Source organism: Pan troglodytes, chromosome 3 (assembly GCF_028858775.2).
Source record: "Pan troglodytes isolate AG18354 chromosome 3, NHGRI_mPanTro3-v2.0_pri, whole genome shotgun sequence".
NCBI classification, from domain to species: domain Eukaryota; kingdom Metazoa; phylum Chordata; class Mammalia; order Primates; family Hominidae; genus Pan; species Pan troglodytes.
The window spans coordinates 160,503,320-160,519,323 of NC_072401.2; positions in this window are offsets into that span (position 1 = coordinate 160,503,320).

The window sequence follows — 16,004 nt, forward strand, 5'->3', positions numbered from 1 at the left end:
GTTGCCCAGCCTGGAGTACAATGGCGTGATCTTGGCTCACTGCAACCTCCGCCTCCTAGATTCAAGCGATTCTCCCACCTCAGCCTCCCAAGTAGGTGGGATTACAGGTGCGTGCCACCACATCTGGCTAATTTTTGTATTTTTAGTAGAAATGGGGTTTCACCATGTTGGCGAGGCTGGTCTCGAACTCCTGACTTCAAGTGATCCACCTGCCTCGGCCTCCCAAAGTGCTGGGATTATGTCGTAATTGAGATCACTAGTGACAATAAGAAATTCAGGATTTCTGTGCTGGCTAAAGAGTAATTTATGTGCCCTGGATACTAGTGAGGAGCAAAAAAAAGGGGGGTTTGTATTGTTGCCCATTGAAAGGAATATCTCACTTCAATAAGAATGAGGGTTTCAGTGAGGGTTATGACATTTCTCAAATTGCAGCAGTGGATCTATTTAAATTGTGGAACTCTGCTGGAGCTCCAGAAATCTGTGCAAAGCATCATAAAAAAAGTTGACCATCATTCCACAATGTATACATATATCAAAACACTATATTATACACCATAAATATATAAAATTTTTATTTGTCAATTTAAAAAAAGTGACCTTGGCTACTGAACTTGTGAGGCAGGAAAAAACAGCATACATGCTCAAGTGACTCTACCAAAGAGGTATGGAGAGAAAGTTATTCCTCCATTCCTTTTAAGCATAAACAAAATGCTATATAAACAGAAATTGGGAATTATGACTTGTGGCTTGTTTTGTTTTTTTTTGTTTTGTTTTGTTTTTTGTTTTTTTTTTTTTTACAAAAGTGCAATTATTTATCCTGTGATATGTTTTTCTCACTTACTATACGATGGACATATATCCAGTTCAACTGACATAGATATGATCATTTGTTTTTAATAGATGCATAGTTCCATTGCAGGAATGTACCAGTTTTATTTAACTATCTCTCTCCAGGTTGACCTCAGTTTGGTTTAAGTTTTTGACAATACAAATAAAGCTAAAATAAACATTTCATATATATAAAAAATAAAAACATACCCGAGAGGCTGGTATTATACTCCTATTTCACAAAGAAGGAAAGAAGTTACCCCATAGCCAAATTGTCACAGCTACTCTTGTTTCTACAGCAGACTGTAAAACATGCCCTCCTAGGTCACTAAAAGCATTAATCTAACAGTCTGTCTAGATGTTTGGGGACAACTGTCAAAAAATGACAATTTTGTTTTGATCATTAGTGATATGAGTTGTTGCTCCTGAGAAAAATTAGCCAACAGGATCAATTACTTCTTGAACATTTCCTTAAAAGTGATCATGGGACCATGTTGTCAGAAGGAGGCTACATGTTCAGCTCATACACACACACACACACACACAAACACACACACATATCAATCATTTCAGCTTAAAATTGGCAATTTAGATCACAATTATTTGTTATGAAATTAATTTGAAATTTGGTCTTGGAAAACAGAATTCCTCTATAGTCTAATTTTGAGATATGCTGGATAAAGACCCTGCACTCTTCATTTGATTTACTTTTATATTGAATTAAAATACCCTAATATTACAATATAGTGATAATATTTGCTGAAGTAATTTCATTAGGATGTAACATATCTACTGGGAAAAATTAGTCTTTATTCTGCAGATATTATTGAGTACCTAATACATGTTGGGCTGTGCACATAGTTATAACAGTGAAAAACAGTGCTGCTGCTTTTGAAGAGTTCAGTGTTTACTGAAAGAGACAGAGCATTATAAAATGTGTTATAAAAGGGAGGTAGCATTAAGAATCATGGGAGAAAAATTGGGCTATCCAACTTTGCAGGTTTCTAACAATTTCATAGGAGATGTGCTATTTGATTTAATAAATCAAATGTTTTAATAAATTAAATGTTGGAAAATACTAGGCTACAAGATTAGAGTCTAGAGGGACACATGCTAACATCATAGAGGTAACAAGCCCTAAAAACTGTTTATATTAGTCAATTCTCACGCTGCTAATAAAAAAGACATCCCTGAGACTGGGTAATTTTTTTTTTTTTTTTTTTTGGAGACGAAGTCTCTCTCTGTTGCCAGGCTGGAGTGCAATGGTGCCATCTTGGCCCACTGCAACCTCCGCCCTCTGGATTCAAGTGATTCTCCTGCCTCAGCCTCCCAAGTAGCTGGGACTACAGGAACATGCCACCACACTCGGCTAATTTTTGTATTTTTAGTAGAGATGGAGTTTCACCATGTTGGCCAGGCTGTTCTCGAACTCCTGACCTCAGGCAATCCACCCGCTTTGGCCTCCCAAAGTGCTGGGATTACAGGCGTGAGCCACTGCGCCCAGCAAGACTGGCTAGGTTATAAAGGAAAGAGGTTTGGCCAGGTGTGGTGGCTCAAGCCTGTAATCGCAGCACTTTGGGGGGCCGAGGTGGGTGGGTCACTTGAGACCAGGAGTTCAAGACCAGCCTGGCCAACATGGTAAAACCCCATCTCTACTAAAAATACAAAAATTAGCCAGGTGTGGTGGTGGATGCCTATAGTCCCAGCTACTTGGGAGGTTGAGGTGGGAGAATTACTTGAGCCCAGGAGCTCAAGGCTGTAGTGACCTATGACTGTGACACTGAACCCAGCCTGGGCAGCAGAGTGAGACTCCATCTCCAAAAAAAAAAAAAAAAAAAAAAGGAGAGAGGTTTAATTGACTCACAGTTCAGCATGGTTGGGGAGGAATCAGGAAACTTACAGTTATGGCAGAAGGGGAAGCAAACACATCCTTCTTCACATGACGGCAGCAAGGAGAAGTATGAATGCCTAGCTAAGGGAGAAGCAAGCCCCTTATAAAACCATCAGATCTTGTGAGAAATAACTCACTACCACGAGAACAGGATGGGAGAAACCACCTCCATGACTCAATTCTCTCCACAACATGTGGGGATTATGGAAACTACAATTCAAGATGAGATTTGGTTGGCGACACAGCCAAACCATATCAATGTTTCTATCTAAGAAATTAAAAACCAATAAAATAAGTGAACCTGTTACTACCAAGTGTAAGAGAGAACAAAATAGAATGTTAATAACAGCATATCTAACAAAAGTGAGAAACCTACATGTGTAGCTTATTGGAAAAAAAAATGCTAGAACAGCCTGATGGCCTAAATACATATAAGTCAAATGGGAAAAGAAGTGAGGCATGGTGGTGTGCACCTGTAGTTCCAGCTATTCAGGAGGCTGAGGTGGGACCACTTGAGGCCAGGAGTTCAAGGCTGCAGTGCGCTATAATGGCACCTGTGAGTAGCCACTCACTCCAGCCTGGGCAACATAGTGAGATCTGTCGGAAGGGAGGGGAAGGGAAAGGGGAAGGGGAAGGGGAAGGAGAAGAAGGGAAGGAAGGGAGGGAAGGAAGGGAGGGAGGAATAAAGAAAGAAAAGAAAGGATGGAAGGAAGGGAGGGAAGGAAGGGAGGGAGGAATAAAGAAAGAAAAGAAAGGATGGAAGGAAGGGAGGGAGGGAGGAATAAAGAAAGAAAAGAAAGGATGGAAGGAAGGAAGGGAGGGAAGGAAGGGAGGGAGGAATAAAGAAAGAAAAGAAAGGATGGAAGGAAGGAAGTAAAGGAAGGAAGGGAGGGAGGGAGGAAGGGAGGGAGGGAGAAAGGAAGAGCCGGGTGCGGTGGCTCATGGCTGTAGTACCAGCACATTGGGAGGCTGAGGTGGGCGGATCACTTGGGGTCAGGAGTCCGAGACCAGCCTGGCCAACATGGTGAAACCCCATCTCTACTAAAAATACAAAAATTAGCTGGGCATGGTGGCGCATGCCTGTAGTCACAGCTACTCAGGAGCCTGAGGCAGGAAAATCGCTTGAACCTGGGAGGTGGAGGTTGCAGTGAGCCAAGATCGCGCCACTGCACTCCAGCCTAGGCAACAGAGTGAAACTCTATCTCAAAAAAAAAAAAAAGAAAAAAGAAAAAAAGAAAAGAAAACAAAGAAAACACAAATGGAAATAAATTCTTCATTTTTCATTTTTTCTCAGTTTATCCAGATTTGCTCAAAGCTCAGGACTACAAACAAAACACAACTATATATAAATAAATCTATCTAAAATATGTTCAATATTTTTATTCATTTTTCAAAATCTGGTAATGTTTGAGAGAAGTTTAAATGACATCTATTATCTACCAAACCTCCAATGGCTCAAAGACTAAATCATGAGAAATTTTCATTTGTATATGAAAACTTTTCCTTCTAGTCATATTCTTTGCATATAAGTAGATTTTTAAAAATTACTGGATATTTTAATACCTTTATTAGAGATGTAAATGATAAAGGACCAGATTGTAGGACTTCATGGGTCCCCCCAAAAAATGCCCTTATAACTTAAAACTAAGACCAATTGTTTAAAATTACTTATATATCATAATTTTTTTTTTGAGACAGGGTCTCTGCCACTCAGGCTGGAGTGCAATAGTAGTACCATAACTCACTGCAGCCTCAAACCCTAGGCTCATGTGATCTTCCTCCTTTGGCCTCCCAAAGTGCTAGGATTACAGGTGTGAGCCACTGCATCTGGCCTAGTATTTCAATTTTTAAACAGGTATTTTTTTTAGTCTCTGGATATCTTTATTTTAGTGGAAGATAATCATTATCATTAAGTAAACATTTAAAATAAGTGTTAACATTTATTCCATGCTTACCCTGTATCATGAGTGTTCCATATATTTTATATATATTTTATTTTATTTTATTTATTTATGTACTTATTTTTTAGAGACAGGGTCTCACTTTGTCACCCAGGCTGAAGTGCAGCCTGGACCTCCTGGGCTCACGTAATGCTCCTGCCTCAGCCTCCCGAATAGCTGGGGCTACAGGCATGTTCCCCAATGCCTGGCTAATATTTTAATTTTTTGCAGAGATGGGGGTCTCACCTTGTTGCTTAGGCTGATCTTAAACTCCTGGACTCAAGTGATCCTCCTGCCTCGGCCTCTCAAAGTAGCATGAGCCACTGTACCCAGCCCATTTTATTTTTTAAAAAGCTACACATTCACAAAGTACAATCAAAAGATGAAAAGGAATACACAGTGAAAATTTTCTTGGCCACTCAACTACCCAAATTCAAGCTTTAGAGAAATTCAGCGCTACCATTTTCTGTGATTATGCAGCAAATATGTACATGTATCATCTACTTGTCACTCATTTTTGCACTGTTTTATACTTTGCTTCTTCTAATTAACACTGTATCTTGGCAGTACCCCTTGTCATAACATAAATGTTTCCTCATTCTTTTTTCTGGCATGGTTCAGGTTGAGTGTCTTAGTCTGTTTAGTGTTGTTATAGAGAAAAACCTGAGGCTGGGTAATTTATTTTATTTATTTATTTTTAATTTATTTTTAACTTTTTTTAGACAAGTTCTCACTTTGTCACTCAAGCTGGAGTGCAGTGGCATGATCATGGCTTACTGCAGCTTCTACCTCCCAGAATCAAGCAATCCTCCTGCCTCAGCCTCCCTTGTAGATGGGACCACAGGTGTGTACCATCGTACCAGCTAACTTTTTTTATTTTTTTTATTTTTGTGGAGGCAGGGTCTCACTTTGTTGCCCAGCCTCATCTTGAACTCCTGGGCTCAAGCGATCCACCTGCCTCAGCCCCCCAAAATGCTGGGAGTACAGGCATGAGCCACTGTGCCTAGAGGCTGGGTAATTTATAAAGAAAAAAAGGTTTATTTGGCTCATGATTGTGATGTCTGAAAAAGTTCATGATTGTGATTCTGCATCTGGTAAGGGCCACAGGCTGCTTGCACTCATAGAAGAATGTGAAGGGGAGCTGCTGTGTGCAGAGATCAAGAGAGAAAGAGGAGGTACCAGGCTCTTTTTAACAACCAGTTCTTGTGGGAACTAATAGAGTGAAAATTGATCCACTCCTCTCCCCTAGGAGGTGGGAGGGGATTCATCCATTCATGAGGGATCCACTGCCAAGGCCCAAACACCTTGTATTAGGCTCCACCTCTAACATTGGGAATCAGATGTCAACAAGGGTTTAGCGGAACAAACTTCCAAACCATAGCATTGAGTATCTCTAATCCAAAAATGTGAAAGCTGAAATGCTCCCTAAATCCAAAACTTTTTGAGGGCTCACATGCCACAAGTGGAAAATTCCACACCTGGCCTCATGTGACAGGTTGCAGTCAAAACACAGTCAAAATTTGTTTCATGCACAGAACTGTTAAAAATATTGTATAAAATTACCTTCAGGCTATGTGTATAAAGTATACATGAAATATAAATGAATTTTGTGTTTAGACTTGAATCCAAAGATATCTCATCATGTATATGCAAATATTCTGAAATCCAAAAATATCCAAAATCTGAAACATGTCTGTTCCCAAGAATTTTGGATAAGGGATTCTCAACCTGTGTTTGATTGCATAAGTCCATCAAAGCAGCCCCTTATAGATGGAGATTTAGGTTGTTTCCATACTTTCCCTACCATAACAGTATTACAATAAATATCCACACATAGGTATCAATTCACTCATTTACAAGTACATCTGTTTGAGAAATTCTAGCAAGAAGAATTGCTGGTTGTAAAGTATGTATGTGAGCCATGCACAGTGGCTCATGCCTATAATCCCAGCACTTTGGGAGTCTGAGGTGGGCAGATCTCTTGAACCCAGGAGTTCGAGACCAGCCTGGACAACATGGTGAAATTCCATCTCTGCATAAAATACAAAAATTAGCCGGGCATGGTGGTGCATGCCTGTAGTCCCAGCTACTGGGGAGGTCGAGATGGGAGGATCACTTGAGCCCAAGAGGTTGAGGTTCCAGTGAGCCATGCCTCTGCACTGCACCCTGGGCAACAGACTGAGATCCTGTCTCAAATATACATACATACATACATACATACATACATACATACATACATACAATTAAAAAATAAAGTATGTGGGCTTTAATTTTTGGTAAGTATTGCCAAACTGTCTTATGTAATGGCTACACTAATTTACACTCCCCCAAGCAATGTATGAGAGTACCTATCTCCACCAGACTCTTACCAACAAATGTATTTTTAAACTTTCTGATCTTTGCTAATAAGATTCAGTGGAAATGCCTTAGCACTTATGTTCTAAATAGATTTTCTCACTAATCTCTATAATAGTAAGTACTATTATTATCACCATTTTACATATGAGAAAATTAAGGCTTACAGAGGTTAGGTAACTAGCTAAAGTCATTCAGAGAAAAAGTAGAAGAATCCAGATTGCACTCCTGTTTGTTTCTTGAAAAAAACTCCTAATCACTAAGTACTTCCATTAAGAAATACCGTCAAATAGCTTTTAAATGTAAATTGCATTTCTCATAATTACCTTTAATGATACAAAACTGTTTCAGATAGTTCAGCAGGATTTTACAGCCTCTTCGTGTCCTTATCAGTATAATTATCACTGAACAATAGATGTGTGTCCTAGTTTAAAAAACAGCCTAGTAGACAGATGCCAGGTGAACTCCCTATAATGGTCTCATATGATATCACCAATTTGAAAGTTGTATCCCATCACCGAAAGCTTCAGCCCTCATTCTCCATACCCAGTGGCTCTGTTTCAGTTAGTTAAGCACAGATGGATGCTTAACTAGAATGCTGAAATCACAACATTCTGGAAATCTAAAAGATAACGTGAGGATTGCAGTAGCACCTTTGTTATCCATAGTTCAAGACGATTTGCAAATATTAAGGTGTGGCCTTCATCAAATGTAGATGGAATCAGTCTGCAAAACAACCAACCAAAAACTATGTGACTATTCTTTGCCACCCTTTGACAGTATTGGAGAGAATGTGCGTGGGGTGGAGAACTAATTATATCAGAATCATGTGCTCACAACATCTCAAGCTACAATTTGGAGACATTATCCATGCATTTTCTGGGTGTGGGCTTTCAGCACTTTACAGGTTTGACTTGTTTGCAGCTCTCAGTGGCATGCAGAAGGGCTCTGCCAGAACAGGTTTCACAAAGAGAAAATGCTGGTACCTCAACTTCAGCTCACAACCATTAAATTCTGCCTTTCATTCTGCATTTCATGTCAATGGAGAAAACAGTGGAGTATCCAAAAAATGGTATGGAGACACATGGGTGGCCATATGGGAAAAAAATTAAAGTTAGAAGTATACTTCACACCTTGTCCCAAAATGAATTCCAGATAGACAAAAAGATATATATATGTTTAAAAGTTTGATGAAAAAAATATGTGTATATATCTCAGGTGGGAGAGGACTTTTAAAATATAATACTCAGAACACATAAAAGAAAATATGAATAAATTAGACTTCCAATTAAAAAAAATTCTGTGTAGAAAAACCCACCATAAACAAAGTCAAAGACAAATGACAAACCAGGAAAATTTTATTCCAACTCATATCACAGACATAGTGTTCATTTCCCTAATGTACAAAGAGCTTCTACAAATAAGAGAAATACCAACATCCTTAGAAAAGTGAGCCTGGGATATGTGCTTACAGTTTTCAGACGTGGAAATAAAAATGGCTCTCAAACTCCCTCATAAGGAATGCCAGTTAAAACTACATGGTGATTGTCAAAAATTCAACAGTTAGTAGCCTCAGTTGGTCAATCTATGGGGGAAACTTACATGCTCATACATTATTGGTGACAGTAATTTGGCAATATTTATCAAAACACAAATGCTGGCAAAGAATGGGAAGATTGAGAAAAGTAATAATAAAAATCAAAAAGAAACACAAATGCTATGCCTATTGATTCCTCACTTGTACTTTTAGGGGAATGTAGTTTTAAAGAGGGTGGTTGGGAAAGGACAAAACCTGAAGGAGCTGAGGAAGGTTCAGGGAAGAACAGCCCAGGCAGAACACCAAATACTAAGGCCCAAGTTGAGAACAGTGTGAGGCATATGCTAGAAACAAGAGTGGCTGGAGTGGAATAAGTGATGAACGAGAATATTGGGAGATGTGTCAGGGAAATATTAGTAGGGCAGGACGTGGAGGGTCTACTAAGTCATCTTAAAGTCTTCAGCTTTTACTCTAAGCAGATAGAAAATCATTGGGGCATTGTGAGCAGAGGAGTGACCTTGTGTAAACTACATTTCTCAAAGACCACTTTACTGCTGTGAAAAGAACAGAGGAGAGAACAGTTAGGAGGCTACGGTATGAGGCAAGAGGTGGCAGTGAACTGAATCAAGATGACAGTAGTAGAGGTGGTGAGAAATGACCAGATTTGGGGTATATTTTGAAAGCAGAGTCACCTGAATTTGCCAACAGATTGGATATGGGTAGAGAGAAAGAGTCTAGAATGACTGTAAGATTTTTGGCCTGAAAAACTGGAAAGACAGAGTTGCCATCAACTGAAATGAAGCAATGATTTGGAAGGAAGTCAGGTGTTAAATGATTAATGTGATTAACCTGAGATGCTTTTTAGACATTCAAATGGATATATCAAAGAAACAGTTTGGTTACATGAATTCTGATTTCTTGGGTGAGATCTAGGCTGAAGCTACAAATTAAGAAGTCAGCCCTTACAGGGGTCAGGCATGGTGGCTCATGCCTGTAATCCCAGCACTTTGGGAGGCTAAGGTGGGCCGATTACTTGAGCCCAGGAGTTTGAGACCAACCTGGGCAACATGAAAAAACCCCATCTCTACAAAAAATACAAAAATTAGCCAGGTATGGTGGCACTCACCTGTGGTCCCAGCTACTTGGGAGGCTGAGGGGGAAAGATCATCTGAGCTTAGGAAGTCGAAGCCGCAGTGAGCCCCATGACCATGCCACTGCTCTCCAGCCTGAGTGACAGAGTGAGACCCTGTCTCAAAACAACAACAACAACAAACCCCAAAACCGGAATTCAGCATGTAAAAATAGTTATTAAAGCCTGAGAACTAGATGAGGTCACCATGGAGTCAATGCAGATGGAGAGGAAAAGAGAATAAGAACTAATCCGAGAGCATGCCACCATTTAGAGGTAGGAATCATAAAGAGGAGCCAGCAGGAAAAGAGATTGACAGGGAGCAAAAAATGAGGTAAAAGTAAAACAACGAAAAGTGTGGTGTCCTGTAAGCCTAATAATGAAACCCACCAATGCGGAGAAAGTGATCGATAGTGTCAAATACTGCTGATGGATTGGGGAAGATGAGGGTTGAGACCATTAGAGTTAGCAACACAGGTCACTAACAAACTTGAAGACACACATAGCTTTAGAGCAACAGTTGTAGTTGCAGGAAGAGGAAGGTGGTACCTTTCCTCCCCATCATAAGGGTCACAACTGACATTCCTATAACAAAACGCAGGTTAACAAGAGAAAAGCATAACAGATTCATATAATCAAAGTTTTACATAACACAAGAGCCTTCAGAAATGAAGCCCTACAATCCTGGGAGAACTATTTTTATGTGTAGATTCAACAAAGAATGGACAGCCATGTAGAAATGTGTTTACAGACAAAAAGTGTATGCTCTAATAGTAACAGGCTAAGAGGGGATATCCAGCAAGTCTTCTCTGTTCAGATTTTTCTTGGTCTCTCTGCGTAACGTTTCTTCCTCTCTGGTGTGGGGCAGGACCCCTCTGGAGCGAGGGTCTTCTAGGGAGAAGAGAGAAGGAGGAAGGGAGAGGGTAACCTGTCTAGGTTTTATGGCTTGCTTTTGGGACAGGAGTTCTCATTTCTGTGAACCACCTTGGGGAAGAGAATTCTGATTTCCATGATTTGCTTTTGGGGAGAAAATGGGGGAGAGACAGGAGAACAGAAGAATGTCAGAGAGACCTTGCTTCTGAGGCCTTGAAATCTCCTTTCATTCCAAATACATAGCATGGCAAAGTGCCATACTTTGGGGGATCCTGTTCTGAGCCCCAACATGGTGAAAGCATGAGTGGAGTGAATTCAAGAGAGAAGAGAATCAAGTGTCTAGATATAACTACCAATACACAGGAAATATGGAAGAAAGATGAACGTGTTAAACAAAACCATGAGGATGCAAGCAGCCAAATCCAGAATGTAGGAACTTCTACAGGAAACAATGATCTGTTTTTTAAAAATAAGTCATATAAATGGCATGAAAACATGGGGGAGGAATACTGTTAGAGATGACAAAAGACTTAAAAAACATACCAGTGAAATACAATGTGTTTAAAGGCTGATTTGAGCAAATCTACATAAACGAGAAGTTTTTTGAAACAATCTAGGAAATTTAAAACCTAGCTGTATATTTAGGTTTGTTAGATATGATCATTGCTGTTGTGATTGACATTTGTAAAAGTCATTATCTGTTAGAGATGTGTATTGGAGTATTTATTTATTTATTTATTTTTGAGACGGAGTCTTGCTCTGTTGCCCAGGCTGGAGTGCAGTGGCGCAATCTCGGCTCACTGCATGCTCCGCCTCCCGGGTTCACGCCATTCTCCTGCCTCAGCCTCCCGAGTAGCTGGGACTACAGGCACCCACCACCATGCCTGGCTAATTTTTTATATTTTTATTAGAGACGGGGTTTCACCTTGTTAGCCTGGATGGTTTCGATCTCCTGACCTGATGATCCGCCTGCCTCAGCCTCCCAAAGTGCTGGGATTACAGGCATGAGACACCGCACCCGGCCATGTATTGGAGTATTTATAGGCAAAATAATATGATGTCTGGGATTTGCTTTAAAATACTTTAGAAAACAGACAAAGGCAAGGTTGTCAAAATAAAAAAAAAACTTTAGAAAATGTAGGGAAAAAGAGTAAATGACATAAGATTGATAAAATGTTTCTAATGGTTGAAACTGGCTAAGGATATACAAGGCTCATTATTCTGTCTCTCTACCTTTGTGTATGCTCAAAAAAAAATGTTTTTTGTTTTTTTGAGACAGGGTCTTACTCAGTTTCCCAGGCTGGAGTGCAGTGGCGCGATCATGACTCACTGCAGCCTCAACCTGCTGGGCTCAAGCGATTTTCCCACTTCAGCATCCCGAATAGCTGGGACTACAAGTGTGCACCACCACACCCAGCTAATTTATAAATTTTTTTTTATAGAGACGGAGTCTCACCATGTTGTCCAGGCTGGTCTCAAACTCCTGGGCTCAAGCCATCTACTCACCTCAGCCATTCAAAGTGCTGAGGTTACAGGTGTGAGCCACCATGCCAGGCCAAACATTTTTTAAATAGTTCTTTTTATTTTTAGAGATGGGGGTCTTGATATGTAGCCCAGGCTGATCTCAAACTCCTGGGCTCAAGCCATCCTCCCACCTCAGCCTCCCAAGTTGTTGGAATTATAGTCATGAGCCACCACACCCGGTTTAATGTGATGATGTGGGGGGAGAAAGGAGACTCTTTGGAGGAATGTCTTTGAATAGCCAAGAAGGGATGAGAGCTGGTGCAAATGTGGAAGTGCTGGTCGTAAATAGGAGTACAGGACGTTATATCCACAATAACGGGAGGCGAGGCAAGACAGAATATTGGCTGCTATGGTTTGAATGTGTCCCCTCCAAAATTCAGGTGTTGTCAATGTGATAGTACTCAGAGCTGGGGCCTTAACAGATGATTAGGCCACAAGGGCTCCTCTCTCATGAGTGGGTTAAAGCCCTTTATAAATGAGGCTTCATGCAGCATTTGGCTCACTTGCCCCTCTGCCTTCCACCATGTGAGAACACAGCCTGCATCTCTTCGGATGATGTGCCATCTTGGAAGCAGAGAACAGCTCTCACCAGACAACCGAAACTGTTGGTGCCTTAAACTTCCCAGTCTCCAGAACTGCGAGAAAATTAATTTCTCTTCTTTATAAATTACCCAGTCTCAGGTATTTTTTTTTACAGCAGCACAAAATGGACTAAAACATGGGCACAGATGTGAGAGGGTAGGGAAAGAAGAGGTGGTTGAAATTCTCTTCTGAAGCCTCAGTTCCCTTAATGAAACAGATGCTGGTTATCCGTGAAGAGTGAGGTTGGGGGACAAAGTGTTAGAGGTCTGAGAAAGGGCAAAAATTGTTTGTCTAGGAGGGTGGGAAGTGAAGGTGCTAGAAAGATACGGTATGATTGCTAGGCAGCATTAAAATCATACTGGAATTTGGTGGCCAAGAATCTAATCATCAAGAGTTTTCTCCGGCCAGACTCCATAGATGAACGCATGTGAGGAAGAGGTAGAGTTTTAACCAGGGTTGTGGTTTTTCCATGCTAGTATTAGCAAGTGAGAGAGCACCAAATAAGTTGAGAGTTGTGTTATTTAGAACAAAGCTAGATTGCTATAACAAAGCAACCCAACATTAATTCTGAGACTTAAGTCAGATATTTATTTCTACTTCAAGCAACAGTCAGAAGTGACCATTTCAGGTCACTGGGTCTCATCTTCAAAGAATCATTTAGGGACTGGGGATCCGTCTTTCCATCTTGTTTCTCTTCCACATCCTAGTGCATTTTCCTCATTTGAATCATAGAAACTGGTTGGCAGACACATCCTTTACCATTTACCAGGAGGGGGAAGAAGAGCTTGAAGAGGAAGCCCTTGCTTTAAGGGCCTAGCCTGCAGGTGCCACATATTACTTCGGTTTATATTCCACTGGCAAAATTTTAGTCTGATTGCTACACTTAAATGCAAGAAAGCCCAGGAAATGCCATATGTATGGTTAGCTATGTGCTTAGCTACAATTCTATCACTTTTGAGAAAGCAGAGGATGGATTTTTGTGGACAACTATAACTGTCTGCTAGGGAGTGATTACAGTTGACCAACGGATGTATACTAAGCAACAAGGAATGAGAGAATCTGAAAATCAGGAGGCATAGAGTAAAGGTAGTAGAATCAGGGATGGTAGACCTCAATGGAGTGAAAGAATGGCTGGGGTAGGGGTATGAGACATGGAGAATGCTGGGCATGGGGAATATGGAGTTACTGTTACTGACTATGTCAAAGTCTAGGGTATGATCTCACAGTGAGTGGCTGATACAGGGTGAAAGGTCCAATCACAGGAAGAAGGGAGGTGAAAAAATTGAGGCTAAGACATGAAAGCTGACCATTTTGGATTTTAAAATTACTTAGAATTATGCTATGTGTGCTGTTGGAGAAAGTGACCCCACACTGAGCTGCTAACATCTGAGAAATGAGGGCAAGTGACTATGAGGGTTAGTGGGTGGTATAAACTGATGCCATGAGATTCAAAGCTGGAGATTTTTAGGGAGGAGGAGTGGTTCAAAAGTGAAAATGAGGTGCGAAAGGAACCTTCATCCCATCTCCAGGACCAACATCATGTAGATGTGGATTTGCTCAGAGAAGATCCAGAGGAGATAAATATATGCTTCTGATTTCTTCAGATTTTGAGAAAAAATACCAACTTTTTCTACCTGTGAGGCCCTTTGAAACGCTATTTCCATTGAATAATACAAGGATAAACAAAAATTTTCTTTTAAAAAGGATGTATGCCTCCTGAATGTTACAGATTTGAATTGCCTTTTAAATAAGAAATGTGGGCTGGGCGCCGTGGCTCATGCCTGTAATCCCAGCACTTTGGGAGGCTGAGGCGGGTGGGTCACAAGGTCAGGAGTTTGAGACCAGCCTCGCCAATACGGTGAAACCCGTCTCTACTAATGCTGGGATTACAGGTGTGAGCCACTGCACCCAGCCCACATTTCTTATTTAAAAGGCAACTTAAATCGGTAACATTCAGGAGGCATACATCCTTTTTAAAAGAAAATTTTTGTTTATTATTCAGTGGAAATAGTGCTTCAAAGGGCCTCACAGGTAGAAAAAGTTGGCATTTTTTCTCAAAGTCTGAAGAAATCAGAAGCATATATTTACCTCCTCTGGATCTTCTCTGAGCGAATCCACATTGGGAGAATTTGTCTAACAACCAAGTCATTTTTTTCTCTTTAGATCTGGCCTATGGAATAACCAAGCCACAATTTATTATCCATTTGTGAGGGATTATAATTCTTTTGAGGCTTTTCCTGGCAAAGCCCCCAGATTCTTCTTGTTGCATTTCTAGTTTATGAATCAAGCCTTTCATTTATTTATTTATTCAACAAGTATTTCTTTCCTTAGCAACCAGTCTAGCATGGCTTTATCCTAGGCACTTACGAGGTTATAAGGGCAATCCATTCCCAATCCTACAAGAGTTTACAGTCTATTTGGGATGACAAGAGAGAAAGAAAGAGAAAAGAAAAAAGGAAGGAAGGAAGAGAGAGAGGGAGGAGAAATAAAAAATACATTTAAAGTAACTAAAATACATGTGATTGTAAATTCAAAAAGAAATATGTGAAATCCATGAAAAGAAAACTATAAAACATTATTGTGGGACATGAGAAAAGGCTTGTAAAATGGAGAGACTTACTGGATTCCTGGGTGAGAAGAATCAGTATGGAATGGTATCAAATATGTTGAAATTAACCTAAAATTTAATTTATTTTAATAAATACTCCAACTCAAATTTTTAGAACTTGACAAGTCAATCATAAAATCTACTAGGAAAGATATCTATAAGCCAAAAAAATTTTTTTGAAAGAGAATAGCCAGCAATCCCACTTCCAGGTATATATTCAAAAGAACTGACATCAGTATTTTGAAAAGATGTCTGCACTCCCATGTTCACTGCAGCACTATTCACAATAGCCAAGACATGGAATCAACCTAAGTGTCCATCAATAGGAATGGATAAAGAAAATGTGGTATATATACACAATGGAATACTATTCAGCCTTAAGAAAAGAGAAATCTTGTCATTTGCAACACAGATAAACCTAGATGGAGGACATTATGCAAGTGAAATAAGCCAGGCACAAAGAGACAAATACTATGTGATCTCACTTTTATGTGGAATCTAAAAAAGTGGATCTCATAGAAGCAGAGAGTACAGTTACCAGGGATCGGGGGTAGAATGTCGGATGGGGACAGGGAGATGTTGACCAAAGGGTACAAAGTTTAACTTAGGAGGAATAAGTTTTCAAGATGTATTGCACAGCTCAGTGACCATTGCTAATAATAATGTATTGTATATTTCAAAATTGCAAAAATATATACATTTTAAGTGCTATAATTACAAAAAAGTATATGAGGTGA